Source organism: Setaria viridis, chromosome 9 (genome assembly GCF_005286985.2).
Source record: "Setaria viridis chromosome 9, Setaria_viridis_v4.0, whole genome shotgun sequence".
Lineage (NCBI taxonomy): Eukaryota > Viridiplantae > Streptophyta > Magnoliopsida > Poales > Poaceae > Setaria > Setaria viridis.
In genome coordinates this window covers 21036919-21063432 of record NC_048271.2, presented here as the reverse complement: position 1 = coordinate 21063432, position 26514 = coordinate 21036919, and the positions used below count along the sequence as shown (strand labels likewise).

At 48.3% G+C, this 26514-nt stretch overlaps 1 pseudogene; it reads right to left on the bottom strand.

The window, feature by feature from the left end:
* Positions 1-13801: 13801 nt before the first annotated feature.
* Positions 13802-25953, bottom strand: LOC140221136 (uncharacterized; annotated as a pseudogene).
* Positions 25954-26514: the final 561 nt, after the last annotated feature.

The following is a 26514-nucleotide window of genomic DNA, read 5'->3' as shown; positions in this document are numbered from 1 at the left end:
ATCCAGGTTTTTACCGCTATCGGACTCCCCGTCCGTCATAGCGCACGGCACAACTGCCAGACTCTTCCAAAATCCCACACACACACACACACGCATGACATTCTTGCCCAATTACTAGTTATGTGACCAAGCCGTAACTCGTCCAATGCCGTGGACACGGCTACCCGGATAGGTTTTAACTCTGCAGAGGTTGTACACTTTTCCCACAAGTAGAGTACCGTAGCACGATCACCGTAGTGACGGTACGGATCCTAACAAAGCCATTACCCACCTTAGCTAAGACTGGCTAGTTCTCGCGGAAACACCCAAGGGGTTCACGGCTCGTCCATGAGACCGTAACCGGGACCTAAGTCACCAAGATCTTACTCCTTTTCCATGGGTGCCCGTTGCTCACCAGCACCCCTGAGGACTAACAGTCCAGCTAGTGGGATTTATGCTAAGCCGTTGCCCATACAACGGTCGAGTGGTTGCACGATAGTGGAATTAGGCAAGATGACACATCAACTCGGTCCTTAATCATGACAAGATGGATATCTCCCGACATTGCTCAACCACCAAGGTACGAGCACAACAACAGGGCATCCCACACAAGGAACACCCATCCATCCCGTCTACACATCCTCTTTTCCTGAACCCAAAAGCCATTTTTCTTACTTGGACACACACACACACATTTATTTTCCAAAAACACCACTGTAATAATGATTGTAGTTGAGTAACAAGTTCCTAAGCGTTCTAGCAGTGGCTATCATCTAAACAGAGCAAGTCGTATTTAGAGATAAACATAGGACAATAAGGAATGTTCATAACAATCAAGGGGGTGGCTATCCAACCATGTCTTGCGATAAAATAATATGCATTTTGTAAAACAGGCCAATAGGTCGTGTTTGAAAACTAGGTATTAAGTATGCATCAAAGGGTGAGATTGGACTTGCCGTCTTCAAAGCCTTCCGGGAGTTCCGGCTCGCGGTATTGGTCCTCGGGCTCGGGCTCGCGGTCAAACTCCTCCTCGGGCTCCTCCTCGGGCAATCCGCGGTCTACGGCACACACAAACAGGCACACGAATAAATAAAAGAGGAAACGATTTTTAACCGTGAGTTCCGAACAGGAAACGCAAACGGAAAATAGGTAGAAGGATTATTTTTGGGAAATTTGGATATAGATCGGCGGAAGTATGCTGGAGGATGACGTGGTAAAATTTGGGGTTAAAAGGAGGAAGTTTGGCGCATGAAATGACGGGTTAAACACGAGTTAGGGGCTTAATCGGAGGCTTAAGGGCTGATTTATAGTAACCAGGGACCTATTTGTAATTTCTTTCGGAGGTGGAGGGGCTTATCCGCGAGAATGCTTTGAGAGTGGTGGGAGGGCCTAGGTGCAGTTTTGGGAAACTTGGGGGTCGGATCTAAAATCAAAGGTAATCTTCTCCTTCTTTTCCAGGAACTTGGAGAGAGAGAGGGAGAGAGAGGATGGGCCGGCGGCCGGCCGGCCGGGCGTCGCCGGCGGCGAGCCGGGGACGGCGGGCGGTGGAGGAAGAGGAGGGGGCCCCGTTTTGCCCCTCACCTTGGGGGGAAATGGAGGGGAGTGGCCGGGTGGCGTCGGCCTTCGGGCGGAGAGGAGCCGGCAGCTTGCTGCGGCGGCGGCGGCTTGCGGCGGGGCACGGGCGGCGATTCCGGCGGTGGTGGCGAGCTAGGCGATGGGGTGCGGCGGTTGGAGTCCGGCGGGGTAGCCCTTTATAGCCCGGCGGCGGGTGGGGGTCCGGGCCAAGGGGCGCCAGCGGTATGGCTCGGTTTTGTGCCGCTTGGGGCCGGCGACGGCAGCTTGCCGGCACGGCACGGTGGCGTGCCGGGGCGGGGAGGTAGGGGCCGGAGGCGTGGCGTGGGATGGTGGCGCGCGGGGCCGGGGCGGCCGGTCGCCGGGGCGGCGGCGCAGGCGGCCCGGGGCCGGGTCGGGCGCACGGCCCGAGGGGGCGGCGGCGTGGGCGGCGGGCCCCTCCCCCTGGCGTGCGGCGGCCGAGCGGAGTGGCGCCAGTAGGGGGTGGCGCCGGGGTGAGTTAAGGAGCTGGGGCCGGTCCGGGTGCCAGGAAGAAGAGAAGGAGGAAGAGAGATAAGGAGGGAGGAAGAAGAAAGGAGAAGGAGGAAGAAAGAAGAAGGAAAAAGAAAAGGAAAAAGGGGAGGAAAAAGAGAAAGAAAAGGGAGAGACCGGCGGCACTCGCGGCACGCGGTCGGAGCACGCGCTCGGCGTCTAACACCGGCACGCGGCGAGATTCACGGGCACAGATAAAAAGATAGGTGGGGGTCGGCATGGTACCGGGACGGCGAAATCGCCGGGGAGATTTCCGATTTCCGGGAGCTCAGCGGTAAAAGATTTTGAAGACGGTTTTTAACGGGTGAATTTAGTTAGTGATTTCTGCGGGCGTTACAAACCTACCCCACTTAAATTGAATCTCGTCCTCGAGATTCGACTGAGTCCTGAAGAGATGGGGAAATTCCTTCTTTAACGCGTCCTCGCGTTCCCACGTGGCCTCTTCTTCGCCATGCCTGCTCCATTGTACTCTACAGATTCGGACTGCTGTATTCTTTGTCCTTCTGGTGACAGTGTCCAAAATCTTGATAGGTACTTCTTGATACCGTAGGTCCTTTTGCAGGTCTATTGTCTCTACGGGTACTTGTTCCTCCGGCACTCTCAAGCATTTTCTCAGCTGGGAGACATGGAATACCGGGTGTATATCCGACATTTCTTCAGGCAGTTGGATACGGTATGCTACGGCTCCCACTCTCTTTAACACCTGGTACGGTCCAATGTACCGAGGGGCGAGCTTTCCTTGCACCTGAAACCTTCGAGTACCCCGAATCGGGGATACCTTGAGGTAGACAAAATCTCCCTCATTGAAGCACAACTCCCGTCTTCTTTTGTCCGAGTAGCTCTTTTGTCTGGACTATGCAGCCTTCAGCTTCTCTCGGATTTCTGCTACACGGTCTTCTGCTTCCTTGATAAAAGCTGGTCCGACCAGGGAACGCTCTCCGACTTCTGACCACATCAAAGGGGTCCGACACTTTCTACCATAAAGAGCCTCAAATGGTGACATGCCTAGAATGGCTTGGTAACTATTGTTGTATGAGAACTCTGCATAGGGTAAGCTTTGTTCCCAATCCTTTCCATAGGTGAGGACACACGCCCTCAACATATCTTCCATGATTTGATTTACCCGCTCTGTTTGACCATCGGTCTGAGGGTGATAGGCTGAACTAAAATCCAGTTTGGTGCCCATAGCCTTATGAAGGCTCTCCCAGAATCTAGAGGTAAATTGGGTCCCTCTATCCGAAACAATTCTGCTAGGTACACCATGCAACTTCACTATGTTGTCCACATAGAGCCGAGCTAGCTTTTCTCCACCGTATGTGGTCCGTACGGGTAGATAGTGAGCAACTTTAGTGAGTCGGTCCACTATTACCCATATGGAGTCATTTCCCCTCTGAGATCTGGGCAAGCCTACTACAAAATCCATGCCAACCTCATCCCACTTCCAAACCGGGATAGGCAAGGGTTGCAGCAAGCCGGCTGGCTTCTGGTGCTCGGCCTTGACTCTTTGGCAGGTATCACAACGGGCGACAAACTGAGCTATATCTGCCTTCATCCCATTCCACCAGTATTTCTGCTTTAGGTCCATATACATCTTTGTGGATCCGGGGTGAATGGAGTATGCTGAGTTATGGGCTTCATCCATGATGGTCTGCCGAAATTCTCCGTCCTTGGGGACACAAATTCTGTTCTTATACCACAGGGTTCCTCTGTCATCTACTCTGAAATCCGGGGCTTTATTTTCTCCGGTTTGCTTGCGGATCTTTGCTAAGTCTTGGTCTGAACCTTGGGCTTCTCGGATTTTATCCTCCAAGGTGGGCTGGACACTTAGCCTACGGCTAGCATTCTGGGGAATGATGTGCACATTCAATTGGGCCACTTCCTCCCGTAGACGGGCATTCTCGGGTCCGAGTTGTCCATAGGACCTTCTGCTCAGGGCATCAGCTACAACATTAGCTTTGCCGGGGTGGTAATGGATTTCTAGGTTGTAGTCCTTTACCAGCTCTAGCCACCTCCTCTGCCTTAAATTCAGATCTGGTTGGGTAAAGATGTACTTTAGGCTCTTATGGTCGGTGTAGATTTCACACTTATTCCCAATCAGATAATGTCTCCAGATCTTGAGGGCATGCACTACGGCTGCAAACTCTAAGTCGTGGGTTGGGTAGTTCTGCTCATGGGGCTTAAGTTGTCGGGAAGCATATGCCACAACCTTCCCATCCTGCATGAGGACACAGCCTAATCCTTGTCGAGATGCATCGCAGTAGATGACGAAGTCTCGCTGGATATCTGGCAGGGTTAGCACTGGGGCTGTTGTCAATCTTTTCTTCAGCTCTTGGAAACTCCGTTCACATGACTCGGTCCAGGTGAACTTCTTGTCCTTTCTGAGCAACTCTGTCATGGGCCGGGCTATCTTGGAGAATCCCTCAATAAACCTCCGATAATACCCTGCTAAACCCAGGAAACTCCTGATTTCACTAACATTAGTGGGCTGCTGCCAGTTGGAGACGGCTTCCACCTTCTCAGGATCAACTGCTACTCCTCCCGCGGTCAAGATATGACCAAGGAACGCTACCTTCTCAAGCCAAAATTCACACTTGCTGAATTTAGCATAGAGTCGGTGGGCTCTCAGTTTTTCCAAGACCACCCGTAAGTGGTGTTCATGCTCTTGAACACTCTTGGAGTAAATAAGTATGTCGTCAATAAAGACTACGACAAACTTATCTAACTCGTCCATAAACACCTTGTTCATGAGATTCATGAAATAAGCCAGTGCATTGGTCAATCCAAAGGACATCACTGTAAACTCAAATTGACCATAACGAGTGACGAAGGCTGTCTTCGGGATGTCGCTCTCCTTGATCTTGAGCTGATGATACCCCGATCTCAGATCTATCTTGGAGAAATACTTGGCTCCCTTCAGTTGGTCGAACAGGTCATCTATTCTGGGGAGAGGGTACTTGTTCTTAATGGTGACTTCATTCAATGCGCGATAATCCACGCACATCCTCATACTCCCGTCTTTCTTCTTGACAAAAAGCACGGGGGCTCCCCACGGGGATGAGCTGGGCCTGATAAAGCCACTCTGTTGCAACTCTCCCAACTGTTTCTTCAGCTCGGCTAACTCTGAGGCTGCCATTCTATAGGGTCTCTTGGCTATAGGGGAGGTTCCGGGGACGAGATCAATTACGAACTCTATGTCCCTGTCAGGGGGCATTCCAGGTAGTTCCTCAGGAAAGACGTCCGGGTATTCACTCACTACCGGGACTTCTTCTATGGTCTTGGTCTCCATGCTGAACACCATGGGGTCTGGGCCACTTCCCTTAGTGTGACAGGTCACTTGCACACCATCTCGATTGGTCAAGTGCACCACCTTATCAGCACACCCTATATGACCGTCATGCAGGCTTAACCAGTCCATACCAAGGATCACATCTATCCCCTTAGACTTAAGTACTACTAGATCCGCTAGAAATTCTACCCCACTTAAATTGATCTTTACCCGAGAACAACCTAGTCGACACTGAATGTCGGCTCCAGGAGTCCGGGTTAATAGGGGTAACTTTAGTAGTACTGTAGGTATATGATGTTTTTCCACAAAACTTGAGGATATGAAGGAATGTGATGCTCCAGAATCAAAAAGTACTGTTGCCAAGACTGAGCTGACTAGGAACTCACCGAGTACCACGCCCTGAGCGTCGCGAGCCTCCTGCGCGCCGATGTGGTTGACGCGGGCTCGACCAAATGACTGCTGGGGCGGCCTCATCTGCTGGCTGTTGTTGTTACTGGGGTTGCCACCGCTGCGGACTGGCACACGGTTGGCTCCTAACAATGCTGCCCTGGGCCCAGCTACTGAGTTGGACAAGGCTGATGCTGTCGGCTTGTTGGCATAGGGGCAGTTGGCGATGAAATGTCCTGGCTCTCTGCAGTTGAAGCATGCTCTACCATTGCTGGTAACCTGGCTGGCACTGCTCTGTGGGGCCTTGATAGGGTTCTGGCTCCTGAATGGGGCAGCGGTCTGATGCAAGCCAGATGCTTGGGACTGGGTCCGATAATGCATGGGAGCTTGGGATCTGGGCAAGGGGTGACCGAAGCTCCTTGGCTTCTGGAATCGGTCCTGCTGGTGTGCCTTGTTTTCCAGGAACCGACGCTTGTTGTCCCTCCGCTCCTCTGCCCTGGCCCTCTCAGTCAAGATGGCAATGTTCATCAAGGTGTTGAAGTCGGGGTAGATCTGGGGAGTGAGCAGGGTTCTCAGCTCCGCGTTCAAGCCTTTCTTGAACATGTCCTGCTTCTTCTCATCCTTGTCCACCTCCTCTGGAGCATAACGGGCCAGCTTCATGAACTGGAAGGTGTACTCCTCCACAGATCGGTTGCCCTGGCGGAGTTCACGGAACTCATCCGCCTTGCGCTTCATGGTGGCGGCGGGGATGTGGTAGCGACGGAATTCCATCACGAACTCATCCCAGGTGATAGTAGAGGCATCCTGGGCGGCAGAGCAGTAGTTCTCCCACCAAGCTAGGGCAGTTCCAGTGAGCTGGTGGGCAGCCAAGAGAACTTTGTCCCTGCCCTCACAACCAAATGGCTCCAGCTTCCTCTGGATGACACGCAGCCAGTCATCTGCGTCCAGAGGGTTGACAGACCCACCAAAAGTGGGTGGCTTGGTCCGGAGGAAGTCCGTCAACTTCTCATTCATGTTCTGCCCGCGGGGCCTCTGGCGAGTAATGGCGTTGGCTAGAGCTTCCAGTAGAAGGGTCTGGTTGTTCATTACTTGAACCAGATCAATGACCGGTGGGGGCGGTGGCTGTTGTGTTCCCACTTGGCTTTCTCCCCTTCCTTCTGGCTGGCTTACTTCCTGCTCCTCAGGAAGTACTGCCGGGGGCGGTTCCTGCCTTTCAGGCTGCCTCTCTGCACTGGGGGAGGCATGTGCCTGACTTGGGGAAGTCCTGGTGGCATGCTTGGGCGGCATCTGCAGATTGAGTGAGACCTCTTTATGAGAGTATGATTTGGATTTTAGTGATCTTTAAAGTGGTTATTTCGTATTTTCGAAGAGACAGAATCCACCTCCTGTCGACAAACACACAGACTAACAAGCAACAAACACAAACGATTTTATTTATTTTGCCACGGGGGTACAACACTGCTGGGGTAAGGCCAAAACATGCACTACACGACCGGTTACAGCAACACAACTGAAGGGGTACAACTCTAAACTATGGACCATGACGGCTTCATCCCTTGGGCAATTCTGGCTGGGCATACTACTCGCGGGGCGAGTCTTCTCCCTGGACTGAGTGATCTTCCATCGGAAGGAGAAGGGCCAGCACCTCGTCCTTCAGAGTCCCGCCCGTGGGAGGGGTCTCGGGAACCACTCCATCCGACACCTCGGAGTCCCTTTCTGAAGGTGGTGGTGCCGGGGTGGCATCCGGGCTTTTCCACTTACTAGGCCCTGGGGCAATGGGAATTCCTTCAAGGATCGGGGCCTCGTCATCCTCGATGGCCACCATCCTCCTTCTGGCACGAATGGTGAGGTGGGCATCCTTCAGTTCCTTGGAGTGCCGATCCTCAGCCTCCTTGAGAGCCTCGACGGCAATGGCCTCATTGCTTTGAGCGGCCGCGGCTCGGGCTTCGGCGGCGGCTAACTTCACCTGGAGCCTCCTCACCATAACTTCTGCGTCCTCGGCCCTACGGGTCTGCTGCTTCAACTTAGCAGCCTGCTCGTCGTAGAGCTCATCCAAGGTGAGAAGGTAGGCAGCCATGTGCAGCACAGTGGGGTCATCCTCGCGCTGTCCACGTCCTTCCAAGGTCCGTACCCGGGCCAGCCAAACCGGGCGGTTTTTCTTGACAGGCGGGTAGAACCTCATCGGAGTGCGGCCAATGTGCCTCTCATAAATCTGGCACAGGAAACGGAGGGCCTTCCGGGCTGCCACTTGATAAGTATCCTTGTGCCGGAAGCCAGTGGCAGTCACATTCCATGGCTGGATGTCCGGGTAGCGGCTACTCCGCCCGATGTAGATAATCATCTCACACCGAGGGGTCCCGCGGTCCTCGTACTCCCTGCTGGTGTACTCCGGACGATCATAAATTCCAAGGCGGTCCATGCAGGCGAACAGCAACCTGGGAAAACCAGGCTCCTCCAGGCAGTGGCTGTTGACCCATCCTTCCTCGGCCATCTGGAAAGATCCGGGGCACAAATTAGTTTTACAATAGAGCAGAGGTAGGAAGAAATTTTGTAATTCTTTTGTTTTAGTCAAAAAGGGCTAATCCGGTCCTAAGGTCGCGTCCTACAGCCAACGACGGCTCTGATACCACCTGAAGCGTCCCCACATAAGTAGAGACTAAATGTGATACAATTATCAGTCCCAGGAGGCTGATAACACATTTATTCGACAGATAATTCAGTTACCGTACAACTCCCGAGGGAGTGGGCGTGAAAGCCACACGGCGATAAACAGTAAATAAATAATAGCGGCTAACCAAGTGACTGCCAAAAGACAGCACTCGGGACTACACGGCAGCAGCAGCATCTTGGGCAGGACAACACCACAGGCAGCGTCGGGTGCGGACACAACCTCTACTCGAGGTCCTCGGCGACGAAGTCGGGGTCTTCCTCTGTAGTAATGAAGCAAGGGTGAGTACTAACGTACTCAACAAGTCCAACCCCATCCACGGAGGGGGATACAAGCAAGTTTATGCACAAGTATAACAAGGATAGGCTAGAGTTCATTTGCGGAAAAGCTAGATTTTAACACATGCGGGGGATCCTTTTCGAAATGGTTTTGTAAAATTTTCCTTTAATAATCAAAACATTGAGTGGGGTGGATCCTACACAAAGGATCCAGGTTTTTACCGCTATCGGACTCCCCGTCCGTCATAGCGCACGGCACAACTGCCGGACTCTTCCAAAATCCCACACACACACACACACGCTTGACATTCTTGCCCAATTACTAGTTATGTGACCAAGCCGTAACTCGTCCAATGCCGTGGACACGGCTACCCGGATAGGTTTTAACTCTGCAGAGGTTGTACACTTTTCCCACAAGTAGAGTACCGTAGCACGATCACCGTAGTGACGGTACGGATCCTAACAAAGCCATTACCCACCTTAGCTAAGACTGGCTAGTTCTCGCGGAAACACCCAAGGGGTTCACGGCTCGTCCATGAGACCGTAACCGGGACCTAAGTCACCAAGATCTTACTCCTTTTCCATGGGTGCCCGTTGCTCACCAGCACCCCTGAGGACTAACAGTCCAGCTAGTGGGATTTATGCTAAGCCGTTGCCCATACAACGGTCGAGTGGTTGCACGATAGTGGAATTAGGCAAGATGACACATCAACTCGGTCCTTAATCATGACAAGATGGATATCTCCCGACATTGCTCAACCACCAAGGTACGAGCACAACAACAGGGCATCCCACACAAGGAACACCCATCCATCCCGTCTACACATCCTCTTTTCCTGAACCCAAAAGCCATTTTTCTTACTTGGACACACACACACATTTATTTTCCAAAAACACCACTGTAATAATGATTGTAGTTGAGTAACAAGTTCCTAAGCGTTCTAGCAGTGGCTATCATCTAAACAGAGCAAGTCGTATTTAGAGATAAACATAGGACAATAAGGAATGTTCATAACAATCAAGGGGGTGGCTATCCAACCATGTCTTGCGATAAAATAATATGCATTTTGTAAAACAGGCCAATAGGTCATGTTTGAAAACTAGGTATTAAGTATGCATCAAAGGGTGAGATTGGACTTGCCGTCTTCAAAGCCTTCCGGGAGTTCCGGCTCGCGGTATTGGTCCTCGGGCTCGGGCTCGCGGTCAAACTCCTCCTCGGGCAATCCGCGGTCTACGGCACACACAAACAGGCACACGAATAAATAAAAGAGGAAACGATTTTTAACCGTGAGTTCCGAACAGGAAACGCAAACGGAAAATAGGTAGAAGGATTATTTTTGGGAAATTTGGGTATAGATCGGCGGAAGTATGCTGGAGGATGACGTGGTAAAATTTGGGGTTAAAAGGAGGAAGTTTGGCGCATGAAATGACGGGTTAAACACGAGTTAGGGGCTTAATCGGAGGCTTAAGGGCTGATTTATAGTAACCAGGGACCTATTTGTAATTTCTTTCGGAGGTGGAGGGGCTTATCCGCGAGAATGCTTTGAGAGTGGTGGGAGGGCCTAGGTGCAGTTTTGGGAAACTTGGGGGTCGGATCTAAAATCAAAGGTAATCTTCTCCTTCTTTTCCAGGAACTTGGAGAGAGAGAGGGAGAGAGAGGATGGGCCGGCGGCCGGCCGGCCGGGCGTCGCCGGCGGCGAGCCGGGGACGGCGGGCGGTGGAGGAAGAGGAGGGGGCCCCGTTTTGCCCCTCACCTTGGGGGGAAATGGAGGGGAGTGGCCGGGTGGCGTCGGCCTTCGGGCGGAGAGGAGCCGGCGGCTTGCTGCGGCGGCGGCGGCTTGCGGTGGGGCACGGGCGGCGATTCCGGCGGTAATGGCGAGCTGGGCGATGGGGTGCGGCGGTTGGAGTCCGGCGGGGTAGCCTTTTATAGCCCGGCGGCGGGTGGGGGTCCGGGCCAAGGGGCGCCAGCGGTATGGCTCGGTTTCGTGCCGCTTGGGGCCGGCGACGGCAGCTTGCCGGCACGGCACGGTGGCGTGCCGGGGCGGGGAGGTAGGGGCCGGAGGCGTGGCGTGGGATGGTGGCGCGCGGGACCGGGGCGGCCGGTCGCCGGGGCGGCGGCGCAGGCGGCCCGGGGCCGGGTCGGGCGCACGGCCCGAGGGGGCGGCGGCGTGGGCGGCGGGCCCGTCCCCCTGGCGTGCGGCGGCCGAGCGGAGTGGCGCCAGTAGGGGGTGGCGCCGGGGTGAGTTAAGGAGCTGGGGCCGGTCCGGGTGCCAGGAAGAAGAGAAGGAGGAAGAGAGAGAAGGAGGGAGGAAGAAGAAAGGAGAAGGAGGAAGAAAGAAGAAGGAAAAAGAAAAGGAAAAAGGGGAGGAAAAAGAGAAAGATAAGGGAGAGACCGGCGGCACTCGCGGCACGCGGTCGGAGCACGCGCTCGGCGTCTAACACCGGCACGCGGCGAGATTCACGGGCACAGATAAAAAGATAGGTGGGGGTCGGCATGGTACCGGGACGGTGAAATCGTCGGGGAGATTTCCGATTTCCGGGAGCTCAGCGGTAAAAGATTTTAAAGACGGTTTTTAACGGGTGAATTTAGTTAGTGATTTCTGCGGGCGTTACAAGTACGTCCTGCAAATCTTCTGGGAAGCGTCCAACAACGAAGCTGAATACAAAGCGTCCAACAATTGTTGGTCTACGGCGACTCATTGGTGGTGATCAATTAAGTCAATGATGAGTGGGACCGCCACCAGGAGAACGTGGATGCAAAACTATCTAGAAGTACGCAAGCTAGAGAAAAAATTCTCTAGTTTGAAGTTCCACCATGTCGTCCGCGACAACAACGTTGCGTAGACATCCTATCAAAGCTCGGATCTACTCGTGCTCAAGTTCCAGAAAGGGTTTTTGTCCATAGGTACAAAAGCCATCCACAACAGAGGCGGCACCATTGACAACCACTAATCAAGATCCTACCGCACCAGATCGGGAGGTTATGATGATCGATGTAGACTGGACCGCTCCTTTCTTCTACCACATCAAAGACCACAAGCTACCTTCAGACAAGAAAGTGGTAGAATAAGTGTCATGGCGCAACAAGAACTATGTTCTAGTTGAAGACAAGCTTTACATAAGAGGTGCATTGTCAGGAGTGCTCATGAAGTGCGTGTCATGGAAAGATGGCAAGGACATATTGGAGGAGATCCACAAAGGCACTTGCGGCAACCACGCGTCCTCACGCACAATTGTGGGTAAAGCTTTCAGATCAGGGTTCTATTGGTCTACAGCTCTCACTGACGCCGAGGAACTAGTCTGCCGATGCCAAGGGTGCCAATTCTTCGCCAAGCAGTAGCACGTCCCTACCTACAAGTTGATCACCATACCACCCTCTTGGCCCTTTGCATGTTGGGGGCTCGACATGATTGGCCCACTGCCCATGGCGCCTGGAGGATTCAACCGAGTTCTGGTGGCCATTGACAAGTTTACCAAGTGGATCGAGGTGAAGCCAGTCACTTGCCTCAAAGCAGACAAAGTACTCAACTTCCTCGATGAGCTTGTTCATCATTACGGCTTCCCCAATTACATAATCACAGACCTGAGTTCAAACTTTAACAACCATGGGTTATGGGAATACTGCAAGAACAGTGGGATTGACATCCGGTACATCTCCGTGCTCATCCGCGGGGCAACGGCCAGGTTGAGCACGCCAATGGGATGGTGCCAAACACTCTCAAGAAAAGGTTGCATGACATCTCCAACACCAAGGGAGGCAAGTGGCTCAAGGAGCTACCCAATGTACTCTGGGGGCTACGTACCCAGCCATGCAAGCCTACAGAGCAATCGCCCTATTTTCTTATCTACGGATCTAAAGCCGTGCTGCCCGCTGACGTCATGTGAAAATCCCCAACCATCGAGCAGTATGACGAAGGCGCAGCAGAAGAAACAAGGTGTCTAGGTTTAAACAGCCTCGAAGAAGCCCACTGTGCAGTACTCATCCAGTCCGCAAGGTACCTGGAAGGGATCGTCGCTATCATGATCGCAACGTCAAAGAACGATTGTTCAACATAGGCGACATGGTCCTTCGCCGTATCTAGGACACCAAGGGGCTACACAAGCTCAACTCACCATGGGAGGGGCATTTCATTGTCTCCAAAGTCACTGGACATGGATCATATCGACTACAACACCCCTCTGGTGAAGATGACAACTCGTGGAACATCGAGCAACTCTGTCAATTTTATCCTTAATTTAGATTTACATATTTATGTAATCGGCCATCAGCCCTAGTTATAGATTTACAATTCAATAAATCAGTCATATTTTTGTTATAATTTGACTACTTATTTCTGCCTTATCGCGGCTTGCAGAAGCAAGTTCACAGTACTCCTAATGAGCTATTCAGCTCCCTGGGCAAAATCGCCAATCACGGCTTGTAATAACAAGTTTGCAAAACTCCAACGAGCTATTCAACTCCCTGGGCAAAATTGTCCAAGTATGGCTTGTAATAACAAGTCTGCAAAATTCTAATAAGTTATTCAACTCACTGGACAAAATCATCCATTGCGGCTTGCAGTCTACAGTAAACTTCATGAGTTGGTTAACTCATTGGACAAATCTGTCCCTTGGCGGCTTGCAAAAAAGAAGCTATCAGTACCTCAGGAGTTAGTTAACTACCTGAGTGACTATTCACCAGACAAATTTGTCTAGTTGCAGCTTGTAATAACAAGTCTGCAGTTCCAAGCTTTCCAGAGCGTAACATCAATACAACTCAAAGAGGTTGTAAAGATAGACTCTAGTCATCGAAACCCTGAAGAGACTACTCGCCCAGTAGTTTACTATGTAGATTGCTCGAGTACTCGTGCTCCACAAAAGGACACGCATCCTAAATACTCTATAATGTACATCTGATGAGGCTCACAAAAGAAGCCTTGTGCGCAAACACTCACATTAATCGTACGAGCAACGATCAGGATTAATTGTGAGGGGCACTAAAAATAACAAGTCGCAAAGCAAGAAAATAATTGCATAAACACTTTAATATATTACAAGAAATGACAATTGTTCATTACAATACTACTGTTTGATTACAATGTAGAATTACTCAAGGTCTAGTCATTTGGTCACCTCTTCAGCAATTGGGGCCATCTCCTGCATATACTGTTGAAGGGTTTCATCAGTGCAGTCGTCCGCCACACCCTCAACAACGGGTGCCAAATTGGCTTTCGGGTAGAATGACTTCACAAAGCTCAATACATGTTAGGAGTTTGACTTGGCCATCTTTTAGATATAGCTGGATAACTTGTCTTGCACATCTTGAGTATTTATGATAGAGGACGTGGCACCAGACCTTCAACTGGATGCTCTATCATATCCGCAATGGGCTGGGCGGCTTCACATATTTTCTTCAAAGTAAATGAAGCAGTTTCCATCTTTGCCTCATGGTCCTTCAAAGTCTCCATGGCTTGGACTAGGTCAACTTTGCTGTCCTCGCACATCTTCTTCTCCTTCTCAAGGTAATTCTCCAGCTTCTCCACGTGAAGAACAAGCTTGTCATGCTGGTCGGTCACATGGTAATAAGCATTTTTCCAATCCATGACCTGTGCTGGAGATCCTTCTTGGACTTTTTTAAAGCTATACATGGATGTACAAAAAGGGTTAAAGACTACATAGCAGAATCATTAGACAAAAGTTGCAAGAGCAAAGGATTACCTTTGACTTTCTAGCTCGAGGATCTTTTTTTCCCAACAAGGCAATCCTTCTGTTCAGTGATCTCCTGGATGCGATTGCAGTACTTAGCATCATCCCATCAAATTTCATAAGTGGTCGTGAGGAGTACTCTTTCTCTTTGGCAAGCTCCTCCTCCAGTGCCTTCGCGCGAAGCACTTTGTATCTCCATATCCTCCAAGCATCTGGGACTTGCGGCGGGAGTGCTCAATGGTGTCCTACAGCACCAAATCAGTACTCGTGTCAATTCATTAGCACAAATTTATTAATTATCTCCAATGAAATAAGGGTAAGAGGATATACCTGCATATAGTTGCCTAGGTGACGATGCGACTCCATCATCAGCGACACCATTTCTAGGTTCAGCAATGGGTTGTCAATCAATTGGATGTCCTCCAAATGGATTTTCTTCTCAACTCCAGATTCTGCTTGGATTTCTTCCTATGACACCAAGGCATGACTACTTGATGGTCCAGTCACAATAGCTTCCATCGCCATGGCTTCTAGAGCTGATGCCATTTTGATTTCTACAACTGGCTCGGGGGCTACAGGGGCTACAGGAGAGGCCACGATGCTAGGAGTAGTCACTAGGGCCTTGGGCAATGGCTCGGAGGATGACACTTCTACATTCGCCATTAACTTAGCTACCTTGTGCAATGCAACCACACTGGCTACAACACCCGATGTAGTTGTTGTCCCTTTAGGTTGCTCTTGAGGCATGGGAGTTGGCGGCGCTGGGGCAAGATCTTTTGCTGAGAGGCCAAGGCCATCTGTACTTTATTTTTCACTAGGCCCTGAAAATTCCATGTTCGAGGATTTCCTACAAAACTAAGAACTCACAAAGTTGAGTAGCGAAGATAACACGATACAATAAGTAGTCACGAGAGAACCAAAATTACCTAGACGATCTTTTCAACTTTAACTTGGGCTCTCCCGTTAAGCACGAGGGCTTGATGCTCGGGGAGGGTACCTTGGGCGTGGTCTGCACATCCACAATGAGATCTTGACCAGCCTGCAGTACTCCCTCCAGTCTTGGAGTTGTTTCTGCGCTGGCAGGGTCCACCATGTGACCAGATGAATGGTCATCAGCTGCATCGCGAGATGATGGACCGTTGTCAATCTCAATTACCTCATCGGTCACTGGCGACCTATGTTGAGCAGCCAAAGAAGCTACCTAGTCCACATCCATTGCCGGCTCGATCACCTGTGAACCACCAGTGTCATCTAGATTAGACACGGTGGTCACATTGGAGACATCTTTTGGGAGTATGTGATACTCAGGGTCTTGTCCTTCCACATAGGTGATTTCCTTGGGGACACATTATCTATAATGATGGATTTCTTCATGACCTAATTCGCAACAACGGTCCGCTTCTTCTTCGATGGTGGAGGGATCGCGGCTTCAAGCTCATCTATAGCTGAGTGCTTCTTCGACCTGGAGGATGATCCGACCTTAGCAGATGGCTGGGCCTTGACTTCATATTTCTCCGCAGCATCAGAACTAATGCTGTTGAGGGACTCGACTACTTCCTCCTCCTAGTCATCACCTCTTGTAACTTCCCATGTGAACACGCGAAGAGCGGCTTCCCAAGCATCATCAGATCCGGGAGGAGGAGCAGAGAAATATAAGGCGGTATCTTCCTGCACAGAAAGACAAGTTAGTAGATCCAAAAATTTCAAATAAGTACTTGAGAGCTAAGACCATGAGTACTTACAAGCTTTGGCGTGTGTACGGTGCTGAATTCCCGCACAATAGTGGGGATCCCGCCCACATTCTTGAACATCCGTTTGAGCCTAACCATGATCTCATCTGTGCTGATTTCATCAGGAGAAAATCTAGATGGATCATTGGGACCAATGTATTCATGGCCATAGTGGCATCACTGCTGCAGAGGCTGGATGGGATGTTTCATAAAGCTAAAAGCTACTACAACTCCAGTAGGCCCTTCCTATTTCAACTGGGCAATTTTACCAATCAACTTGGGCAACTACAGGCAATCACCATGTTTTGGCTCATCAAGCCCCTTGTTATTCCAAGAGGGATGGCGTCCTGAGAGTTTGGGTAGTTTTGGATCATGGTTGCCAACATAACACCATTTTTCTTTCCACTCGGCATTGGAGTCTATCAATTTGTAATCCAAATACTGGTTGCTCACTATTTCTTGCATCTAAATCCCGGCGCCTCGAACCAAGAGGGTATGACCTTTTGAAGGTTGTGGCTTCACACAGAAAAACTTCCGGAATAACTGAAAGTGTGGCCTGATCCCCAGAAAAGCTTCGCAGAAGTGGATGAAAATAGTATTATGGAAAATTCCATTGGGATTCAGATGCACTAACTCCAACTTGTAGTAATCAAGAAGACACCGGAAGAAATCACAGGTGGGCAATCCAAGGCCTCGCTCAATGAAGTGCAGAAAGGTTACCATCTTGTTTGGGTATGATTCCAATGGGCAAGCATTCTTGAAGGCGGATCTGCACTGAATATAGCACTGCTCTTGCAACAACTTTGTAGTGACAAGAGCCTTGATGTCACCCTCGGTTGCCTTCAACTCTTTCCAGGCACACATGGCGTTGGGCAGCGTAGTCTGATTGGTCTTGTCATACTTTGGCGCTGGCAACTAAGGATCCTTCACCTTGCCAGATCTCTTTTTCTTCTTCTCATCCTCAGCGGGCTTGGATGCAGCGGTCTTCCTCCCCATCCTTGATGTCACAAGCGTCTTCAGTCGCATACGCTCGGGGGCTGCATGGTGGGCGGCAGCGGTGCTAGCATTCGGAGATTGAATAGTGGCGGCAGCGCTAGGGCTGTAGTGTGGAAGTTGGAAAGACAAATGACAAGGGTAAAACAGAAGGGATAACTTCCTCCGTTATTTATAACAGTGGCACATTAAAAATAGTACAAGTGAATGGTTGCCTTTATTTCGGGAGGAGATAAGATCTCCTTCCACAGATGATCACATTGACCAAAGGTTGACCCTTATACCCACCAAACTAGTTGGCTAAAGGCTTGGGGGTTGTGTGCCACATCTCCATTAACAAAAAGGTTTTTCTCCAGGTTTTAAGGGGAAAGTGATGCAAATTACAGATTGACCCTCAACCTAATTCTTCAATTTAGCCTAAGGCTCGGGGGATACTCCATATGGAGTGCGACTTTCGTCACACTTCCATATAAACTTCAAGGTTGAAGGATACAAGACTACGTTAAATAAGGCTTGAGCACATTCTAGTCGCATGGCAGTTTTTGGGTACCTTTAAAGATTCAACCAGATGAAGTACTCGAAGAGCACATAAACTAGTCGGTGAAGCCTACAAAAGTACTCGGAATTGCTGCATTTGACCAAAAAGTAGTCGGGGGCTTGTCGTACATACATCTATGGGCCCACCAAAAGGTTTGGATAGTCCTAAATATGGGGCTGGACACCGAGACACATTTGACATGGAGACTATGGTGCAGGATGGCGCATTCTACATGGAAAGACAGAAACTAGTTGAGGATTAGGAAGATACTTATTGTAATTGGGTAGGCTTCCTCTAGTCGTATCCGACTAGTATTCTTGTAACCAACCAACCTGTAACCCTACCCCCGACTATATAAGGCGAGGTAGGGACCCCCTCCAAAGCAATTCAATCCAACCAATACCCAGGATGTAGGGTATTACGCAATTTAGCGGCCGAAACTTGTTTAAATTGTGTGTTTGCATTTACCTTCGAGTTCCTGATCTCGATGAGCCCCATGAAAACACTACCTCGGGCACCGCCCTTGGTAGGTTGCTGGGTCTAAACACCGATAGCTAGATGCCGATGTTTTATACCCGGCAACCTACCGAGGGGTATCCCGAGGTAGTAGATTGGTTGGTGGGGGATCATCGGATCTAGAACTTGATGGTAAAAGCGAGGACACAAGACACAAATTTATACAGGTTCGGGGCGCTCAAGTAGTGTAATACCCTACGTCCTGTTTGGGGTGTTGTATATTGCGCCCTGCGCTTGGGTGTTGTTTGGTGTTGAGAATTTGATCCTCTGTTGTGGTTTTGCCGATCTACGTACCCTGCCCTCGTTTATATACTCCAAGAGGTGGGATTACTAGTCGGTTACAAGGTAGGAGTCCTAGTAGGATTACATGGTATGAGTCCTAGTAGGATTACAAAGGAATCCTAGTAGGAGTCTGTCTTCTTCCTTCCTGGCAGGTATTGGGGAACTATCCCCAACAAGCCCCCGAGCGCTTCATAGTCGAGTGTAGCAGCCTTCAAGTACTTTTAAGATCCTCACAGAGTAGTTTTGGTGCTCTTCGAGTACTTTGTCTAGCTGAATCTTCATAGTTTCTCAAAGCTGCCATGAGGCTATAGTGTGCTTAAGCCCTTGATCGTCTTGATTTTGTAATCTTCATCTTTGGAATGTGATATGGAGGGCGGCGAAATTCGCACTCCATATGGAGTAGCCCTCGAGCCTTAGATTGAATCGAAGAATCATGCTGAAGGTCAATAAAATCTTGAATCTTCTTCTTTCATCTTGAAAAAAAAATCAATTGTTGGGTGTAGCTGATTAGCCCCTGAGCCCTGGAATGATTAAATAATCAATCCGAGGGTCTTTTATAGTCATGCCAGTCATCTTTCGAGTAGTTTTGCAGTGTCCAGGTGACGAGCTTATGCGGCAGGTGAGCCATAAAGCCCACGTTGAGTACTTATTTGGCGCTTGGCCCTCGAGCTTGGAAGCTAGTTGAGCCATTGGAGATATTCTGAGTACTAATTGGCGCTTAGTCCCCGAGCTTGGGAGCTAGCGGAGCCATTGGAGGGACGCTGAGCGTCCTGGAGAGTCATCGCTGAAGCTTGACCTGCAAAAAGAGATGCATACATTATGTAGCATAATTGTAGAATATTGGAACAACTAAAATTTATTCAGTGATGAATATAATGTAAATGTTGTGTGTCATGCTCTTTTTTTGATCATATTTTTTCCGAGTAGTTAGCCTTTTATGTTTAGGCTCCCAATCCCTATTTAGCCATTGCCACTGCGTGTGAGATGTTTTTCTCGTGTACACGTACTGGCATTGCTGCTATGCGTCTGAGATCTTTATATCGTGTACGTGTCCTATCATTTTAGGCATGATAGAAGATCCAAGGCTTTCATGGATTAAGGCGTGTTCTGCTTGAGGAGATTAGCGACTGTTAAGAGAAGACATTTAAAATAAGTAGTCAGCATTGCGATAAAAATACTGCGTGGTTGCACGTAAAGTAGTCATTGAGACTTTTCTGCCTTTTTGATAAGGAGAGCACGTGTTGCCACGCATAGAATTTGTACCTCCTTAGGGTGTAGCCGCTGCGAGCCTCCAGCACTCAGTGCACCAAACCCGTGGCTGTAGCTTCCAAAATTCGATGTACCAAGCCTATTGGTGGAGCTTCCGGAACTCAGTGCACAAAATCCGTGGCTATAACCTTCATAATTCAGTGTACCAAGCTCATGACTGTCCGTTTATATGCCCCAGGAATAATTGGCAAAGTGTAGTTCTGGAGGGTAATTTTTGTCGAGAGGTGTACATAAAAAAGTACTCGGCACGTTGCCCTGCATGCAGAAAACAAGCCGGAAAAATCATATAAAATAATTAAAAAAGTGACTTAGCTTGATTCGTGGACGATTGTCGAGAAGCCGTGGCGGTCGTCGTGAAGCCGCGATGGTTGTTGATGAAGCCGACTAGTCAGAGTCGATTCCAACTAGTTTTTGATCATGCGGAACCTGCCCTTGACTAGTTTGTAGTTGAGACGAGAAGTTTTAGGTAGTCGCTATTGTGTCGCCGTGCATTCTGGTGAAGCCAGCGTAGTCATGCATGCTGAAGTCCCACATGCATTTCTTGAGTACATGTAGTGAAGAGGAACAGATCTTCTAGTGGCCTTCCTGGTAGGTGTAGTGAAACTCCAAAAAGTAGCCTTGCACGAAGAGTAGTCGAGCTATTAGTTTCCTCAATCCGCGCACGAGCAGTAGATGGAATATTGATTGGCCTTCATCGCTTTAGTATAGGATTCGGCAACTGGAGGCAATTAGCTGAAGATGCATCGTCGGTGACTTCGACTCGGAGATGGAAAAATAATTCCGCCGGTATTTTTCCTTCTCACGGGCGTACATCAGTAGCGAACCATCAGCCTTGAGCGACACATGGAGCCATGGAGGCTGATTAGCTATAGCAGTGTGACCAATGCTGCAGCTTTTTGCATGGAGACGAGCCGACAACCGATTGATCTCACACAGGCTTCTCGTATCCACTTCAAACTGGATTTTGGCGACTTGCTTCTCATCGAGTAGATTGATTTTGAAGATGAGGTCCTTCAAACTCATCCGATGATTTCAATGATCACCCCTACCTAGCATGCCAGATGTGGGCGTTTTATACCCGGCAACCTACCGAGGGGTATCCCGAGATAGTAGATTGGTTGGTGGGGGATCGCCAAATCTGGAACACTATGGCAAAAGCGAGGACACAAGGCACTGATTTATACAGGTTCGGGCCGCCAGAGTAGCGTAATACCCGACGTCCTGTTAGGGGTCTTGTTTATTGTGCCTTGCGCTTGGGTGTTGTTTGATGATGAGGATTTGGTCCTCGATTGTGGTTATGCCGATCTAGGTTGTGGCGGAACCGTCCAAATTAACATGGCTAAATCACACTTAAGTCCCTTAACACGTGATCATGTACTTTAAACAAGTCAACTTGGTCGTCCGTCGGATTCCTTCCGATAAAACCACTTGATACAGGATTGACAAAGCAAGACTCACACGAAGGCGAGTGGTTACAGAGATTACAACAGTCCATCAAAATTAAACAAGTGCATCGAATTATTACAACATCAAGTTTGAAATTCAAACAAAGTTTGAAGAGTTTTCAAACGATAGAAACAAATAAGCGGAAGCTAGACATCGTTGCAGGATATCATGAAGAAGCCGATCATGACATCAATGATCCTTGTCCTCGCCGTCCGAGGAGGGATCCCACTCAACCGTCCAACCAGGAGAAAGTTGGGTAGACCAAGTGCCACTTGCAGCGAGCTCAGGGGTATCAACATCACCTGAAAAAATGTGCCACAACAAGGCTAAGCGACTATGATCAACAAGGCTTAACCGACCAGTGGTACTAATCCACCAACACCTAGACATGCAAGCTTTTTAGCTCTGGGGTTTGTTTTTTCCAAAAGCGACTAGTGTAGGTCCTTACTTTCAATATTTTATCCACAAGTTCTATTGTTGTTTTACCATTCTAAGTTAGCAACTATGCTAAACCAAGCATAGTTTCCAAGCAATTAATACAAGTAACAACATTAGATCATCATCATCTTTCATTCTTACTCAGTGTAGCATAGCGATCAAGTAGTCCCAAACTGTGAGAGGCAGACGAATCAATTCGAATTTCTTAACCATGCATGGCGAACCTAATCCCATGATATCCGTGCACCACAAAGGGTCGCTTCATTTGTTAGCCTTCCCCATCAATTCCCAGAACCGTGTCGAGCCCACTTCCCTCGGTACAAGGCTCCATAGACCCCGGCCTCTGCCATTCTATGACCGCACTTGTCACCACATGCGGCTGCAAGGGAACTCCGTTCCAGAGATAGTGGGGCGATCCGCTCACGTCCCGGTTCAATCAGATACTAAGCTTCCCCATCCCATACTAGGTATGAGATTAGTACTTTCAAACACTTGATCACGAACACTATCACATCTCAATCTTAGTCCAATTTCATGTAGACAGATGGGGCAATCCACCAACCACCAAAAATAGTTCACAGAACCCTGCCCCGTCCATCATCCTTATAGTTGTAACAAAAGGAAAGCAATCAACTCCTATAACTCGCGAGTGACAGGACATCACTCGACTTTTACCGAGTCCTATTAAGCATTGCAACTACTTGGCTTATCATACTAGTGTTCAGGTCAAAGGTTACTAAGTCATGCATCTATGGTTTCACTCAATTCCTAGAGACACAAATGCGCAACCAAAGTAGTCAATCATATTGGATGTATTTAAAAAAAATAGGAATTCATGCTCTGAGGCTTGCCTTCACACTAGGAGTTAGCGAACTGGTTCTTGGCTTGCTCCGTTACAGGCTCGGCTCCGACTTGATGCAGGTCCGCTACGGCTTCTTCTTGTGGCGCCGGGTGCAGCTCGTACGTTCCGTTAGCAAGGTTCAGCTCTACACGAAATGCAAATGCATCAAGTTCAACTTCCATATTTTCTCATACAGGATGCAAAACATGAATTAGCACCGAAGTGTAAATTACATTGTGACCACATTCACCTAAACAAGGTTCTAAACCTTCTTTTTCTGCATAAGGTAGGGTGTGTTGTGGTATAAAACCAGGGTTGATTTGATGGTGATTGTATACATATATACAACTTAACTTTATTAAACTTTAGATCGGAAAGTTATCCTATTTCTGAATTTTTTTTGTACTTCTTCCCAAAAAGACCATTACCTTTACTTAAGGTTTCTTTATTCCATTCAGTTAGGCCCATCTTCAAAATTTTATTTCCATCTTCAAACAGTGAGGTATGACATGGTTAATTTAGCAGTAGATTAGACATAACATCATTAGGTTTTTGTAAAAATTTGGGGTGCTCGAGTGCAGAAACCATAAGAAATCTGGTATAGACCCTTGTGAATGCTAGCTGATTTCATGCACTGGAAAAAAGGATTTGTTGTGTCAGATTAATTGTTTCATTTTTCTTAGTTCAATATACACAAACATTGAAGTAGATAAGAAAATTACTTGTTTTTGAACCAATCAAAAAAATTTGGCCCAATTTTCATGCCATGAACATTTTTCCAACCATTTAACCTTAAGTCACGGAGTTGCTATTCTATGGGATCAACCCGGCTCTTCCACTGCTCTTTAGCAAATTGTCTACATGAGCAAAATTATTGTTACGCCTATATAAAGAAAAATAGAAGCAAAAATAACATGATCAAATTAGAACATACATGAAGAAATCATCCATCTCAGGTATGTTTGTCAATATGTACAGGAAAGCAACCTTGTACTCCTCATTTGAGAGCCCACGGGTACCCCTAGGGCTAATGCATCGACCTGGGCATTTAAAAATATCAAGGTCACATGTACCTTGAAATGTAGATGCACCATCATCATATCGAGGCATCTTGTTTTTAATAGATGGAGCTTTGGATCTAAAATACAGACATAGATTATTTGTGGCCTCTTCAACTAGAGATGCCTCAACTATATCAGCCTCAACACGTGCTTTGTTTCTTACTTTCTTCTTAAGTTTTTGGATACACCTATGAAGTGAGAGCAACAGATTACAAATAGCTAACTTATGGACATCATGCACTAACAATACTATATGACATATTGACATATTTACCTCTCATATGGGTAACTCCAACAGGCTAGGACAGGGCCTCCTAATCGTGCCTCATGTGGTAGGTGTATGATTAGGTGTTGCATAACATTGAAGAAACCAGGAGGAAATATCTTCTCTAGTTTGCATAGAAGCACTGCAACATTCTCTTCTAGAGGGCAAACAACATCTTTGCTGAGCTCTTTGGCACATAGTTGTAGACAGAAGAAACTAAGCTCAGCCAAATAGCGTCATCTATTATCTGGCAGAAATCCATGAAACGCAACAGGAAGCAGCCGTTCAATAAAGATGTGGTAGTCATGGATTTTTAGGCCAAAAATCTTCCTTTGCAGCAGGTTTACACCACGCCTTAAATTGGTTGCGTATGCATCAGGAAATTTTAAGTGTTGGAACCATTGAAGGATGATTGCCTTATCATTTTTTTCAATGCAGAATGGAGCTCTTGGTCTGTCCCACTTCCCATTATTCTTTTCCAGTAAATGGAGTGAAGGGTGGTTACAAATCATAGCTAAATCTAGCCTAGCTTTCACATTATCTTTGGTCTTATCAGTGTCAAAGCATGTGTTCCATACAACTTCATCCATATTCTTTTCATTGTGCATCACATCGATATTGTGTGGTAGCAACAACTTATGGAAATATGGTAGCTGCCTAAAGCAAAGAACATGTGTCCAATTGTGCAATCTACCAAAGGTATCTGTATCACTTACAAATTTGTTCACATTGGCTTGGACTTCCTCCCCCGTTAAGCGCCTAGGTGGCTCATCAAACACCTTTGTGTTCTTATGAAATGCATTAGCTTGTCTTCTAAATGGATGATCTATAGCTAGGAAGCGCCTATGACAATCAAACCAGCAAGCCTTATGATCATTACGGAGTTGGAATCCTCGTCATCCATATCCACATGGGCATGCCAATCTACCATGGGTGTTCCAGCCAACAAAGTCTCCATATGCCATGAAGTCATGTACTGACCAAAGGTAGATTGCCCTCATTGTAAACTTATGCTTGATCGAAGCGTCATAAGCTTCGACCCCCTCCCATAATGTTTGAAATTCATCAACTAAGGGCTGCATTAGAATGTTCAACTTTTTACCAGGGTGCTCAAGACCAGGAACTACTAGGGAAAGGAAAATATACTCAGGCCTTAAGAGTGCTCCAGGAGGGAGATTTAATGGGGTCACAAAGATAGGCCAATACGAGTAGGGAGCAGCATTGATAATGAATGGTGTGAAACCATCAGTTGCTACAGAAAGTCGCACATTTCTTCTATCAATTGCAAAATCTGTATAGTCCACATTAAATTTCTGCCAAGCTTCTCCATCACAAGGGTGCGCCATCTTACCGCATGTTGAGGGACTATATGACTGCATTAGCTTTGATGTCTCCTTGTGCGCATACAGCCTTTGCAGCCTATCTGTGATGGGAAGATAGCACAAAACTTTGCGAGGAACTTTAGTTCGGCCTTCTTCATATCGATTGGCACCACAAAAATCACATATCTCTTTATCCTGATTATCTTTGTAGAATAGCATGCAATTATTATAGCAAACATCAATTTTCACATACGACATACCAAGACCCTCTAATAGTTTCCTTGATTGGTAGAAATCATTAGGCAACTTAGAATCTGGAGGAAGGAATTCATGTATTATCTCTATGGTATCATCATATTCTGCAATTGAAATGTTGTATCGTGACTTTACAGCAAGCAAACGAGCAACAACAGACAAGCTTGAGTGTGTGGTTTTCTCATGTACTAACTCATCTGCACTAGTGACCATCCTATAGAAAGCTTGTGTATATGGTGTTGGTTCATCTTCTATGTCAGGCGGATGGTCTGCACCTAGATCAGCCAACATTTGATCCATATGATCAGTCTCATCAAAACCCTCTCCATTTGCTATGATGTCACATTTGTCATGCCTAACAAGCCCCTCACCATGTCCGTGTTTCATAGCCTTCCTTGAACCCATGCTTACACAAGTGCAACTCTATTGTAAACCTTTTGTGTCTTAAGTAGTTGCTGACACATTGCACAAGGACACTTAATGGTATCATTTTCAGCTACACCAGGAAATGAAAATGCATGATTCAAGAACTTAGTGGTTCGATGAATCCAGCAATTAGATGGAGCTTTACCATGCTGCCAACCACTATACATCCATGCACGGTGTGACATGTTAACTATTTCTGTGATTAAAAGATTAATATATTAGTTACCACATAATTTGTGTCGAATTGTATTAGGTACTGGAACAAACATGGAAATGCACTCACATTCAATGACCTCTAACAGCAAGCACATCATCTATATTTTGAGGAAAAGACATGGATTTGTTACCTTAGCTAGATTGCAAGCAAGAAGAATGGGTCAGCGTCACGGGCTCCTCCAGATGTCGGCATCACGGGCTCCTCCAGACAGCATCACAGGCTCCTCCAGATCTCCAGATGGCATCACGGGCAGCACCGGTGTCACAAAGTCATCTTGTACCGGTGTCACGGGGAGCACCTCCATCACGGACACATCTACGGCTTCTCAATTTGGGGGCGGCGGTAGGGGCGGCACAGACAGGGATGGGGCAGCGCGGGGTGGGCGAGGCAGTGTGGTGTGGACGGAGGTGCAGCCAGGGGTCGATGAGCGTTTGGGACGGAGGCGCGGCTGGGGGATGGGGGGATGCGGGAGCTCGGGATGGCGGCATGGGAGGCTAGGAAAAAAATGGAGTTGGGTGGTGCTGCAGGA